Consider the following 12,970-nt stretch of genomic DNA (forward strand, 5'->3'; position numbering starts at 1 on the left):
ACATTTTAAAAATAAATTGAATTGTGATCTTTGCAAGTCCACATCTAGCCTAATACCAAGAACTATTTAAAGGAAGGAAGGAAGGAAGGAAGGAAGGAAGGAAGGAAGGAAGGAAAGAAAGAACATTTTCATGGACAATGAATTCCCAATTAATGGAAGGGAGCTTTCATAACAGATAATTATTTTGAGCACATAAGGGTGGCCCCTCCATTGTGATCACCAAGAAATGATTTCACCCAGGAGCAATTGACCTTTATAGTCATTATGGCCCCAAGATTCTAAACTGTATGATTCTGCCAAGGCTTCAGCTAGCTAGCTGGAACTCCCAACAGATTCAGCCATCACAAACTCAGTACACACTCCAAAATCAGTAATTACATAATGTGTTCTGAGAATGTGATAGAACGCCTGAAGCCAAAGTCATGTTAAAATCAATATGATGTCTCTCAAGCAGTGATGTGCCTTTTAAAGGAAGAAAGTGAAACATGAAATGATTGCAACAGAACACTTAAAATGTATTACATTACAGCTACAAAAGCAAAATTTGCAACTTGCCATGGCCAGGTAACAAGTTATGTTTTCTCTTCCCTTATGGCTTATGATGTAATATCAATATGTCACAGATCTCCACACACTAAAAATGTGATAGATTTAATTGATTGCTTTAAATGAATGAATGAATGGTTAAATAAATATAAATAGATAGATAAAATAAAGACACCTACATTTCAAATAATTCACTTACATGTTCATATCATTATTGTGTAGCTGAATGATAAAATAGTAGTGGAAAAGAGCTATGAATATATTGAAAAAATGCTATTGGTAAAATAGTAGATATATCTTCAACTGACAGTAACAGCTAACAAAATAATGAAAACAATAATTTCCTTTGCTGACTTGTGAAAAGTTGGGTAGTGACCAGTGCTGTCATATGTGCTCTTACCTGAGTCACAGCTGATGGAGCCACTTGGTACATAAGGAGAGGGATGGAGCCAATATCAATGAGGACTGGCTTGGCTGGTTGGAGATCCAGCCAAGCCTCAGTGGACCACTGGGTGGAGAACAGCATATACGTCCAGCTTTGTTCAAATTAGTGAGATATCCAGCAGGTCCTTTATCTGCTAGGCACAAAGGATGGGTTCTTATAGAGGGCTGTTTGCAGATTTCACACCTCCTTTCTCACAAACTGGAAAAACCGATGCCTTATTTATATCGCTATATATCCATAGATCTCAGGGTGGTTAACAACATAAATTCACAGTATAAAAAACATTAAAAACAAAGAAAATACAACCGGATAATCTCCCCTTCTATGACACCTTTTTAAAGGGCATCAGATGTCAATGATCCAAAGGCCTGGTTAAGCAGGAATATTTTTGCCTGACACATAAGTTGTAGAATGAAGGTGGCAGCCAAACCTACCTGGAGAGAACATTCCACAAATGGGGAGCCATTGCAGAAAAGGCCTGTTCTTGTGTTGCTATCTTCCAGATCTCTTGTGGAAGAGGCACATGAAGAAGGACATCAGAAGATGATCTCAGGGTCCAGGTAGGTTCACATGGAGAGAGGCGGTCCTTGAAGTCCAGAGGTCCTGAGCCATTTAAGGCTTTATAGGTCAAAACCAGCACTTTGAATTGGGCCCAGAAGCTAATTAGTAGCTAGTACAGTCAGACCAATTGGATATAGTCCAAAATATTAACATCTGAATAACAGACTGGCAAGTGAAATATTGCTAGAAAATGTTTTAAAACTTCATGTAAATTGAGCTCTGACTAAAAAATTCTGAATTAGCTGCAATATCTCAATAAAATACTGTAAACTCTTGAAGGAGTAGCTCAAGGAAGTTATCTTCTGCATGCTAATAGAAAATTTACTCAATGAATAAAATATTAGTTCGTATCTTGCAAAGGTAGAATGCAATATACAATAGTGTTTCTTAATATTATTATCTCCTTATATGAATTGATAGTGGTGTGAATCTTTCACCTGAGAAGCTTAATCTTGTTTTTGTCATCTTGTTTAACAACAACTAGAATTATACAGCCAAGGACAATTCTACTATGAAGAAATATTGGAAAGGTTAGAGCTACTGAGTGCAGAACTGAATAAAACAACAAGAGATATGGTTCCTTCAGAGAAAAGTAAATCACATTGAGAAATATATGTTTTTACTTTTCTTCTTTAATTTCAAAGAGGGAATCCAACCAAAAGAAAACACAGGTATTTCTCAAAGATGAATATGATAGTAGTCGTAGTATCACGGACATAAATGTGTCATGATATTATATTGTATTATTACAGTGCCATAGACATAGATTTATCAGCATCATTATCATATACACAAATAAAATATAATAGTGGTGATAGTAGTAATAACTGGCATAAGCATGGAAGAATGTATGATTATTTCAATTACGTGTACTTTGGTGCAGAGCACAATCCTAAACACAATCCTTTGACTAAGGTCAGCTGACATTTAAAGTTCCAATGTACTAGCAAAGACCTCGGAAAGCTCCCTGAGCATTGGTGCCCCACTAGTGGCAGGTGCACTTGGGGGCCAGCCGAAAAAATATGCAAAATCCCAAGTCCCTCATTGCTCCAACACTCTCCACCAACCCACAAAAAAGTTCCAGCTCTGGATCCTTGCACATATGTTGCACCTGTCACCATTTTGGAGATCTTTTAAACATTTATGCAGTATTGCTGCTGCAGATCATTGTAGTGTTGATGTTGAAGAAGATGACTTAAATGCTTTGGCCACACACTTCTGACTAAGTCTGGCCCAGCTATGGTCAAAAAATGATCAAAATTCAGCACATGTCCCAAGCAAGCAAGTACCAGCTAGGGTCCCAGTAAGCAGAAAGCATAATCCTTGCCCTTTCCCCCTTCATAATACTGGAGGGAAATCAAGACCAAGGATGGCAAGTTGCTCTGAAGCAGAACCATAGCACAGTTTAATTTCATCTAAAATTATATGCCTGCCATTCTCTGCATTACTCATAGCAATGTTGGAAAATTCATGTCAGGATGCTTTATTATCCGGAATAGTGCCCCCAAGTCTTCCATTGTTTTTATTTATTTCCTGATGGTATTAAAGTCTGCATTCATTCCTTAATCCATTCATAGCTTTTCATAGCAAATCTTCCAATGGTACGTGTCAGAATTGCCTTATGATGACTGGAGGAATAAAATGAATGTGCACCTCCTACTAGCATTTGACTTACTGACACAAAGATAGTTTTGCATGATTGAAATTCTTTATTTATTTCTTCAAATGGTTTCCAGGGATGAAACTTTAAGATTTACATAATACATCTTCCCAATGACATTACAAGAACAAATTAGTCCTAAAAACACTTGAAAGCAGTATGCGTAGGGTGGGAAATTGGATTCTTTATATTGAAGTACAAACACAGAACAAATATGAAACATAGCATTCATATAAATAGGCACACATACACTTAAGAGATAACATTTGATTTACACTGTTAAATGTAGGGAACATTAATCACAAGGTGTTGGTATGATTGCATTCATAGTAAGATATAAGCTTGCAATATTTTGCATGAAGGTGGATGGAATATAAAATGAGGTCACAGTGAGCTTGTTTGCATATAGCACTAACCCACAGTTTAACCGCTAACAGTGGCAACACGAGCAGCTGCACAGGCACTCTGGCCACCATTTTGGAACCTCCAAAATGTCCAAGGCTTAGTATCATTCCAGGACATTGTGGGGAGGAAATTACAACCCCTACCACCCAAAATGTTGAGGAAATTTCAGAGAATATTCCACTAAGTGGCATTCTTTTTCTAGGGGTTACAACACACAAGTGCACGCACACACAGAAAATGTATTCTGAATTTTTTTGGCTCCTTTCCAATGTTAACCAACTTACTACTATCAATGTCAGGAACGTGTTCTGAGAAGCATACAAATTTAATTAATAAATAGCATAGAAATGTAATAAATATTACCAACCCCACTCAAGAATGACATCATTACTTCATACTATTATGGTTAAATAAATCCATGGTGGTGGGCAAATATCAGGCTTGTGGGATCTACTTTGTGGTCCCAGGTGCCAGCACAGCCAGGATTTATGAGCAATTGGTCGACCTGACAAAAGCCAGGCTATAGTCAGGTCCATCGTGGTGAGACCCGTCACCCCCCCCCTTACCTAGCCATTATAGGCCAGTTCAAATTCAAAATTTGTGTAGAGAGCCCTGACTGTCCTAGAAGCCAAAGGAAGAGACAATGGCATCCACGAGCCATGTAGGAAGTTAATGGACCCCCTCAAAGGCTGTCCTGGGCCTCAATCATCACTCCCAGTTAATGCCTGGAAGTGGTATTTTCTCTATCTCTTTTTACTAGAATCTTAAGATCTACCAACTGGTGAAAAAACATACAGTGCAATCCTATACTTGCGTATTCAGATGGCAGTCCTAGTAGTAGTAGTAGTAGTTATAGTTATATTTATACCCAGAATATCAAACATAAAAAGCTTCCCAGTACAGGGCCTTCTTCATATATTGGCTTAGGCATTGGTATCCAGGCTATAACTGGCTCCTGCCCACCCAGCAGGAAGCCTGCAAAGGGTAAACTATGACAGGGGGAGCATCATCAATGGCTATTGACTGGTGCTCATCCCTGGAGCTGCTGGTGGTCCTGGCACGGCCCTAGCCCCTCCCGAGCTTCGGACGTGATCCAGACCCCCGGATTTCTTTAATGGAATACCCTATAACTTGGAGAGGCAGGTGATGGCCACACGTCCCCTCCCCACACTCACCCAAACCAATGCCTAACCGCCAAAACTTACAAAGTTGTGATGGTTGCTAAGAGGTAGGTTAAAACCAAGTGGCCACTGTCAATTTGCCATGTTGGAAAAATTCCTACCCAGCCCCCATTCCAAAACAGGCGACCAACCAAAGTCCCATGTGTATTAACAGCTTCCTATGTGAGAATAGGAACTGCGGGAGGCAGTGGAAGACAGGAGTGCCTAATGTGCTCTGGTTCATGGGGTCACAAAGGGTCGGACACGACTAAATGACTAAACAATAACATGTGAAAATATTCCACAATGTGGCCTTGAAATTTGCCACCACGCATCCATTTGATAATTGCCGTGCTATAAATGTTTCATAAATATAAGGTCTAATAAAGCTATCAAATGACTAATTAACAATGGTATTTTTCAATTTCTGATAGCCATCTCTCTGAACTCACTGAAATATGTGAAAAAACACACCCCTGAATAACTAGTATTTTACTCACTTTGAATTTCTGGATAATATCACAATGGACTTGCAATGGGTGTGGATTTGGCTTATTGCCATATGCCTGCCCAAGAATTCATTTTGGTGCTAGTGTTTGACTGACAACTGCAGGTTGCCAAGTGATTTTTGTTTTCCACCCCATCTGCTAGAGTCTATTAATTCACATTTATGTCTCAATGCTGGTGCCTTTCCTTTCCAGATGGCGTATGTAGAAATCAAGTCTTCATGGTGCGATACGAAATAGTAATGTCTAACACGTTCTAAAATAAATTAAATCCAGCATAATAAATTTTAAAAAGAGGCAGCAAATCAGTAGTTTAGAAAAGTTTCGAATTTTCATTTTATGTGTTGTAATGAACTTCATTGCATCTGCCTTTGATTTACAGCTTGGTATAACATTAGGATGCTGTTTATCGGAAGCCCTTTTCCTAATAGGGATTTTTTCTAATTTGCCCAAATGAACATAGGCTAAATAAAAGACAATTTAATAAAAGAAATGAAGCCTTCAAGAGAAGACTCTCTGTCAATTCCTATAGATGGGTATGGACAGAATAAGTTGATAAAACTACGGTGACATCCTACGCTTGGCAAGTGGGGTTAGTTCATCTTAAACTGCTGACTTTCAACAGCAATTCTTTAATAACAATTTATTACAGTGAATCAGGTGCACAGGGCTGAATTGACCTGGCATAGGATATATAGAGATGAGCTGATCACTTAATTCCACCCCATTTCAGTCTCACAGAGCCTCAATCCATTCCATTTTTTTTTAAAGAACAGATAAAAGTCTGCATTATATTTAACACTTTGTATGCACTCTTTACTCAAAATCCACACTTGCTTTATGGCACATCTACCCATACAATACACATTTTGTATTATGCATCTTTTGCATGAAATATGTATTACTTTGCACACCTTTTGCACACTGGAGGTGCATTTCAAAATCCAGAGAGTTTTTCATCTAACAGGGAATTGCACTTTGATGTATAAGTGTCAGGGTGCTGTCGACAGCTGCGGCCAATTCCCAGGAAGGCAGTGAAACAGTAAGCTTTTTCAGTTCTGTTTATTAATACAATTTTACACAAATATAAGGGGAAATAGGGAGATTAAATGTATAGAGGTGAGGCATCTATCATATACATTAAAGGCATTTGTTGATGGTGTGGTGTTAACATTGGAACAACCTTTAGCTAGTGTCTCCCAAGGCAATAGAAGAAATTAAAAGATTTGGAGATGTGGTGGGCTTTAAAATAAACACAGAAAAGACTAAAATGCTGGTGAAAAACATGGAAAAACCAGTTGAGAAATTGAAACCACTGGAAGAAGTAAGGGGCCAAGTTATGGTATCACTCAATACATTATATGTTTAAACTAGATAAGAAAATGGCTTTTTGGACCAAAACTCAGAATTTGAATAAAGTTTGTTGTCAAACAAGGAAAATTTATTGTCCAAAATATATAAACTATTATTGGAATGGGAAACAAAAGATGAGCTGGTTAAAGAGTAAATAACTCACTTGGTGATAGACATAGGATATAATATAAACTTAAACCTCTCTGAGAAACTTTGGAAGAATAATCTGAAATTTACTGCATGCTACATACTGAAAGAGAATTATATGAAAATGATCCATAGATCATTTAACTCCGAGTAGATTGGCTAAGATGTATAAAGTGGAATCAGACTTATGTTGGAAACTTTTTCCATATGATGGACATGCAGAAATGTTAAAGTATGTTGGGAGATGATATATAATGAGATGAAAAAAATGTTTTAAAAACTCCCCCCAACCCCGGCTCAGATTTTGTTAGCCCAAAAATGGAAAGTGAGAGAGGTACCTAGTAAGGAAGATTGGCAACCTAAGATGGTAGAAATACACAGAATTAGGAGGTCTAGCAAGTAGAATAAGAGAACAAGAAGAATGGATATTTTAAGAGAGTGGATTTTTTTTGCTGAGCATATTTAAAATAATTGTGCATAGTTAGCAACGCTGGAAGTATTAAAATAATTCAACAGTATAACATATTTTGAACTGATGTAAGATAGGAAAATTAGGGGGATATATTAAAATATGCAGGAATGGTGGAAAAGATAAATGAACCTTGCAAGGGGAGGGAGGGAAGTCAATGAAAACATGGTATAATAAAAGATGCTTTATTTGAAATGCAGAATTTGAAAATTATATATATGATTCTGCTCTGTTCCAGTAACAAGAAGCCGAAAGCACCAGCCTGAAGATGACGAGTGAGACCTCGTCGAAACGTCGCACAGACACCCCGACTCTTACACGGGAAGACACCCGAAGACACCAAAACCTGCATATATATATATATATATATATATATATATATACACACACACAATTTACAGAGACAAATTAAAGATGCACTGTAATGCATAACATTGCCCTGAGTGAAGCTCCACCCCCTTCTGTGTTACTTCTCTATTCATCTTACTCCTCCTCCTGCCTCTGACATTGACTGGTACATGACTGTTGCCTCAGAGCTCTCTGTTCTGCTATTCTCAGTGAATGCCTGAGAAGGAATGGGTTCTGGAATACTCTCCAGTGACAGCATTTCATTCACCTGCTGCTCAGGCTCTGTATGCTGAATGTTATCCACTTCCTCCTCCTCCTCTCTCATTATTTCCCATCTTTTGCCCTCATCTCCTTCTGAGGTCTGCCCTGTGCCAAACCACTCCTGGAGGTCTATGCTATCTGCCCTTTCCTCCTCTCTAGGCGATGGGCTGGGGCAGCGGTCTCCACCATTCTTCCTCATCTACCCAGTCTCTGACAGTAAGTCAGTTTAGGAGTGTCATATAAGGTTGGTCTGCTGCAAAAGAAAAAAGTGAACCAAACCATTTCACCCCCACCCCTAATTCAATCATCATCATCATAGACTTTTATTGCGCTAGCCATAGGCCATGGCATCCTTCAGAAAAATAACAAAAGGAAACAGAGTAATAACCATAAAAATCATCAGGCACCACACATACAATATAAACCACAGTCACAACTACTAAGATTTTTTGTTGCATAAAACAGAATAGCAGAAAATTCTCTAGTAAAATGTGCTAAATATACGAATCCCTTTTGCAGTTGACCGCTATTTTATCTAGTTCTTTCCTCCTGATCTTCTTAGCTGCCAACTCATAGCGTGCTACTTTATAAGTTACAAAGTCATCAGTATCGCTCAGCAGCCATTTCACCCTATTCAAGTGAGTTCCATTTGGAAACAGGGGTTTTATGAATCGGTCTCTTGGGTCTATCTATAACGGGCACTGCAATAAATAGTGGCACAGGTCCTCCACGCAGGGTTGCCCACACAAAGTCTCTCTTCATAATGTACTTTGCCATAGTGTCCATTCAACACCTCCGAGGGCATCGATTGGAACTGTAATTCTGTGAAAGCAATTCTAGGCATAGCAAGTGGGAGCTTTGACAGGTAACTGGCCCGGGAATGCTCCATTTTAATAAATGGGAACCATGGCAAACTCTTGGTAGAAGCCATCATGGTTAGATCCCTTTCTGCATCGGAGCTAAAGAGACAATCTCTTAAGTGCCTCTTGTCCATCTTCATAGTCACCTGAAAATCTTGTAATTGGTATTAAAGGTAAAGGTAAAGGTACCCCTGCCCGTAAGGGCCAGTCGTGTCCGACTCTAGGGTTGTGCGCTCATCTCACTTAAGAGGCCGGGAGCCAGTGTCATCCAAAGACACTTCCGGGTCACGTGGCCAGCGTGACGAAGCTGCTCTGGCGAGCCAGCACCAGCGCAGCACACGGAAACGCCGTTTATCTTCCCGCTATAAAGCGGTACCTATTTATCTACTTGCACTTAGGAGTGCTTTCGAACTGCTAGGTGGGCAGGAGCTGGGACCGAAAGACGGGAGCTCACCACACCGCGGGGATTCGAACCGCCAACCATACAATCAGCAAGTCCTAGGCACTGAGGTTTTACCCACAGTGCCACCCGCGTCCCTCATAATTGGAATTGCCCACCCCTAATTATGGCACCTGAATTTCCACTAGTTCCGTTAACCATAGGTTTGTCATCCAGTCTTGTGTCATTTATCTGATGATAGTATTGATGCTGATGCAGTAGCCTTGTATCATGGTGCTGCATCTGTGTAAATATACTGATACCTGAGTCAACTTGTCATGGCCCAAGTTATGACCTGGTTCCTCATCTTTCAAATTTATGTGCTAGTCTGCATTTGTTTAAAAGGATTTGGAAAATACTTGTCTTTTAGACAGATGAAAAACATAGTAAAGGCATTCCAGCTTAACATACTAGAAATACAGCTGGTATTCAACACTAGTCCTACTCAGACTAGACCCAGGGAAGTTTTGACCTAGATTTTTTAATATATTTGACAACAAAAGTCGCACCTGTGCCTGCATTTATGCATGTGCACCTGGAAATATATGAGTGTGCCTGTATAGATGGATGAATCCATTTAAATTTGCTAAGTGTACCAAATGTTGTCAGTAAGGCAATATCTAGTGAAGGATATAATTGTTATGATATTTTCTATCCTGATGATAAGATCTGCTCTGCTGGTAAGGAACTACTTGATACATAATTTGTGCATTGATGATGCTTGTATACAATATCAACAGCCACTGTGCTATAAGGGCAGAATTGTATGGCAGCCACTTTAATCTATAGCACTGTTGCAGTGCAAGCCCCAGAGAATGATAGGCGGAAAGTAGCCTTTATGGGACCAATTTCTGTTTAGTGATCAAGACCGAACCTTAAATCTCCACAGAAATGTACACAGCCATTCCACTGCTGCATCAGCAAAATCACAAATACATATGCATCACAAAAGATATAGTATGCCCAATAATTCTGAAAGCTTGCCCAGCGCTCATTTAATTTAAACTGCAGCATCAAACACAATACCAGTTAAAAACATTTCAGTTTGTGATCTCTTTTCTGTTGCAATACTGTTTTATTTTGTTTTTCAAAGCAAGGAGCATATTTTAGGAACTTATTAAATTTGCTACATGGAACAGATGAAAGTAGCTGAGAGAGATGCATGGCCTTGACCCAGCCATAACGCATGCAGGAGGGCTTTTCATCTTCTCTTCAGGGAATTGAGGTATGATCTGCACACAGTAAGTCCTTCTAAATCGTGAACTTAGGTAATGCGTGATGATAGATTTGTAGCCAAAACAGAGCCACTGGGAAACAGGAGGGAGGTTTCATCATGCTTCATTGAACCCCCAGTTTTGCAGAAGTAACTCCCCCCCCGCAAAAAAAAATCCCCTTTAGAAACACAAATGGTTGCGCAGAATCCTAAGTGAACCAAGCATGCTCACTAGCCACAGAATACTGAGTATCAGTTGAAAAAGTAAAAATATGTATGCATGCATGCGTGGAAGCGGTGCATCCAGGTGAGATGTACAATGGGGCATCTTGCAGGAGGGCATTATAACTGGCTGTGAGTGAACAGGAGCACTCCTATATGAAAGTGATAATACAAGGCAACCTGTGGTATAGCATTGTAGTGCACATAGTCTATTTGCTGCCTATATAAAATCAGTGATAAGCTCTACAGGCCTATCCATTATATCCTTGCCTGGTCACTCAACTTCTCATTTATTCCCACTGTCTTACTTTCCTGCATATTGTCATGGACCTAGGGTAAGCTACAAGTTGGTCGGGCAGTGAAGGACTTTTGCTTACATTCACAATTGGATTCACTGATTCCAGAGTTTTTCCCCCACCCCACCCCAACAATCTCCAGAGCACCTGCTGTCACTTGTTTGCCCTGTACTATGAGGTCCAAAATCTTAGTTGCTTTTGTGTTTTATACCTAGCATTGGGACATTAGGCAAGATCCTTCATTGAGAGGTGGGCCTCCTCAGGGTCTGAGACCATTGCTGTACCTCTAGGTTTGGGGGCAGTGGTTATGGGAACAGCTAAGGCTGTTGTCAAATCTTGCTGTCACCTTCCAGTCTCTACCTAGAAATGGTGGAACTTTGCATAGAGCCAGCTCATGAGAAATAAAGGAAACAGAATACCTATTATACAGCACTTCATTTTAAAGGAGTGCAATAATATTTGCTTTTACTCTTTATTAAATTTAAGGAAGTATTTTATTAAAGAAGAACTCGAGCTCAAAGTCATCATGATAAATTATAAAATTGTAGGGTAAAGGGTGGGAAGTGGCCTAGGCAGCAAATATTGTTTCTTGGGTAGAAGGTATTCTGAAAGAATTTATACCAAAGAGTTTTGAAGCACTGCCTGCATTTGAAATGTGAGCACCTATTTTGCGTTTTTGAAAAAGTTGAGTTTAAGTTTGACATAAGGTTGTGATTGGGAAAAAGGGGGAAACAGACACACACTAGACTCAAACTTTCTTTTTTTTCATATGTGCACCAGGCTTTGCCTCAGCACAATTGAAAACGATTCATAAGTGAAACCATGAAGGAATTAAGTGGGTGTTTCCAAGTGCCAGTCAACAGAAAAATGAGGAGAAAAAATACTGCCAAGATGACTGCTGGTGTGTGGGAGTGAATAATGGGAAAAGTGAAAATGAAATGACAATACATATCATACATACATCAACTAACGATGGCAAAAGTTTTTTAAAGGCTTACTTTTTACATGTCCTGATAGAGGAGAACAAAAAGAAGCTAACTCACTATTGAATACGGATGTTGTATAACTTTCTGTTGGACCACTTAAATGAAAGTTAACGTCATGTACCCTGTTCTCTCTTTCTTTTCTTTGAAGCAGTTATTTGAAACAGTCAGCTTTATCCTTGAAGTGTGCATAACTGCAAATCTAATGTACATTTTAGGTGTAGTTTTCCTATTTGAGAGACAAATCCAAAGAAGTGTCAAGGCTGATGACAGATTCAGTGCTGAATGATGTATGTCAGCGGACTGAAGAGATGGCAAAAACTAAAGAGACAATCCACTTGGAAGGTTCCTCTTCTGTGCTAGTTCCATTCAAAGGAATGTAAACTGATTGGCTGCTCACTTTGATGTGACTTGGGCAGGAGAGAGAGCTCCCTGGTGGTCTTGGCCCAAAAAGTTTATTTTGGCATTTGAAATGGGAAATGGGAACTAACAATTGAATCCTTCCTCTTTTCCTAGGAAAAGAAGCAGGGAAGAAACAAGAAAGAAAAGCCAATATAGAAGCACAACCATGTAAAATAAATTCCCAGAGGATTAACTGTGGCCTTTGCATATAAGCACAAAGATGGTCTTACATCACTTTCAGAAGATAATGTGTTTTCAGGCACTTCCCTGTGTTCAGACATGGGAAACATGGGAAACAGAAGTCTACTAAGATAGGAATCCCTCAAAGATATACTTTATATATTAATTATAATGAAGATGTATGGTTCTAATGTGATAGGAGGTAAATGCCAATGCTAGCATATTATAAATCACATGACAGGAGATCAGTGCCAATTCTGGTTCCTTGGTGTGAAGGACCACCAGCTCCCATATGAACCTGCCTGTGCATCATCATCATAATCATCATGATCAAAAACAACAACCATTTTCATAGCACCCCTTTCATCAGAGGCTATAGTCTTACAGGGTGCTTTGAGATGGGTGTGTACTGCAGCACCAGTGATCCTTATGCAAGCAAGATTTTTGGAGTGTTAACGAGAAGTGATTGGCACTCTGTCAAGGAAAAACCTAATCATTTAGAAACTAACAATCT

This window comes from Podarcis vaucheri (assembly GCF_965113315.1).
Source record: "Podarcis vaucheri genome assembly, chromosome: 9".
Taxonomy (NCBI): domain Eukaryota; kingdom Metazoa; phylum Chordata; class Lepidosauria; order Squamata; family Lacertidae; genus Podarcis; species Podarcis vaucheri.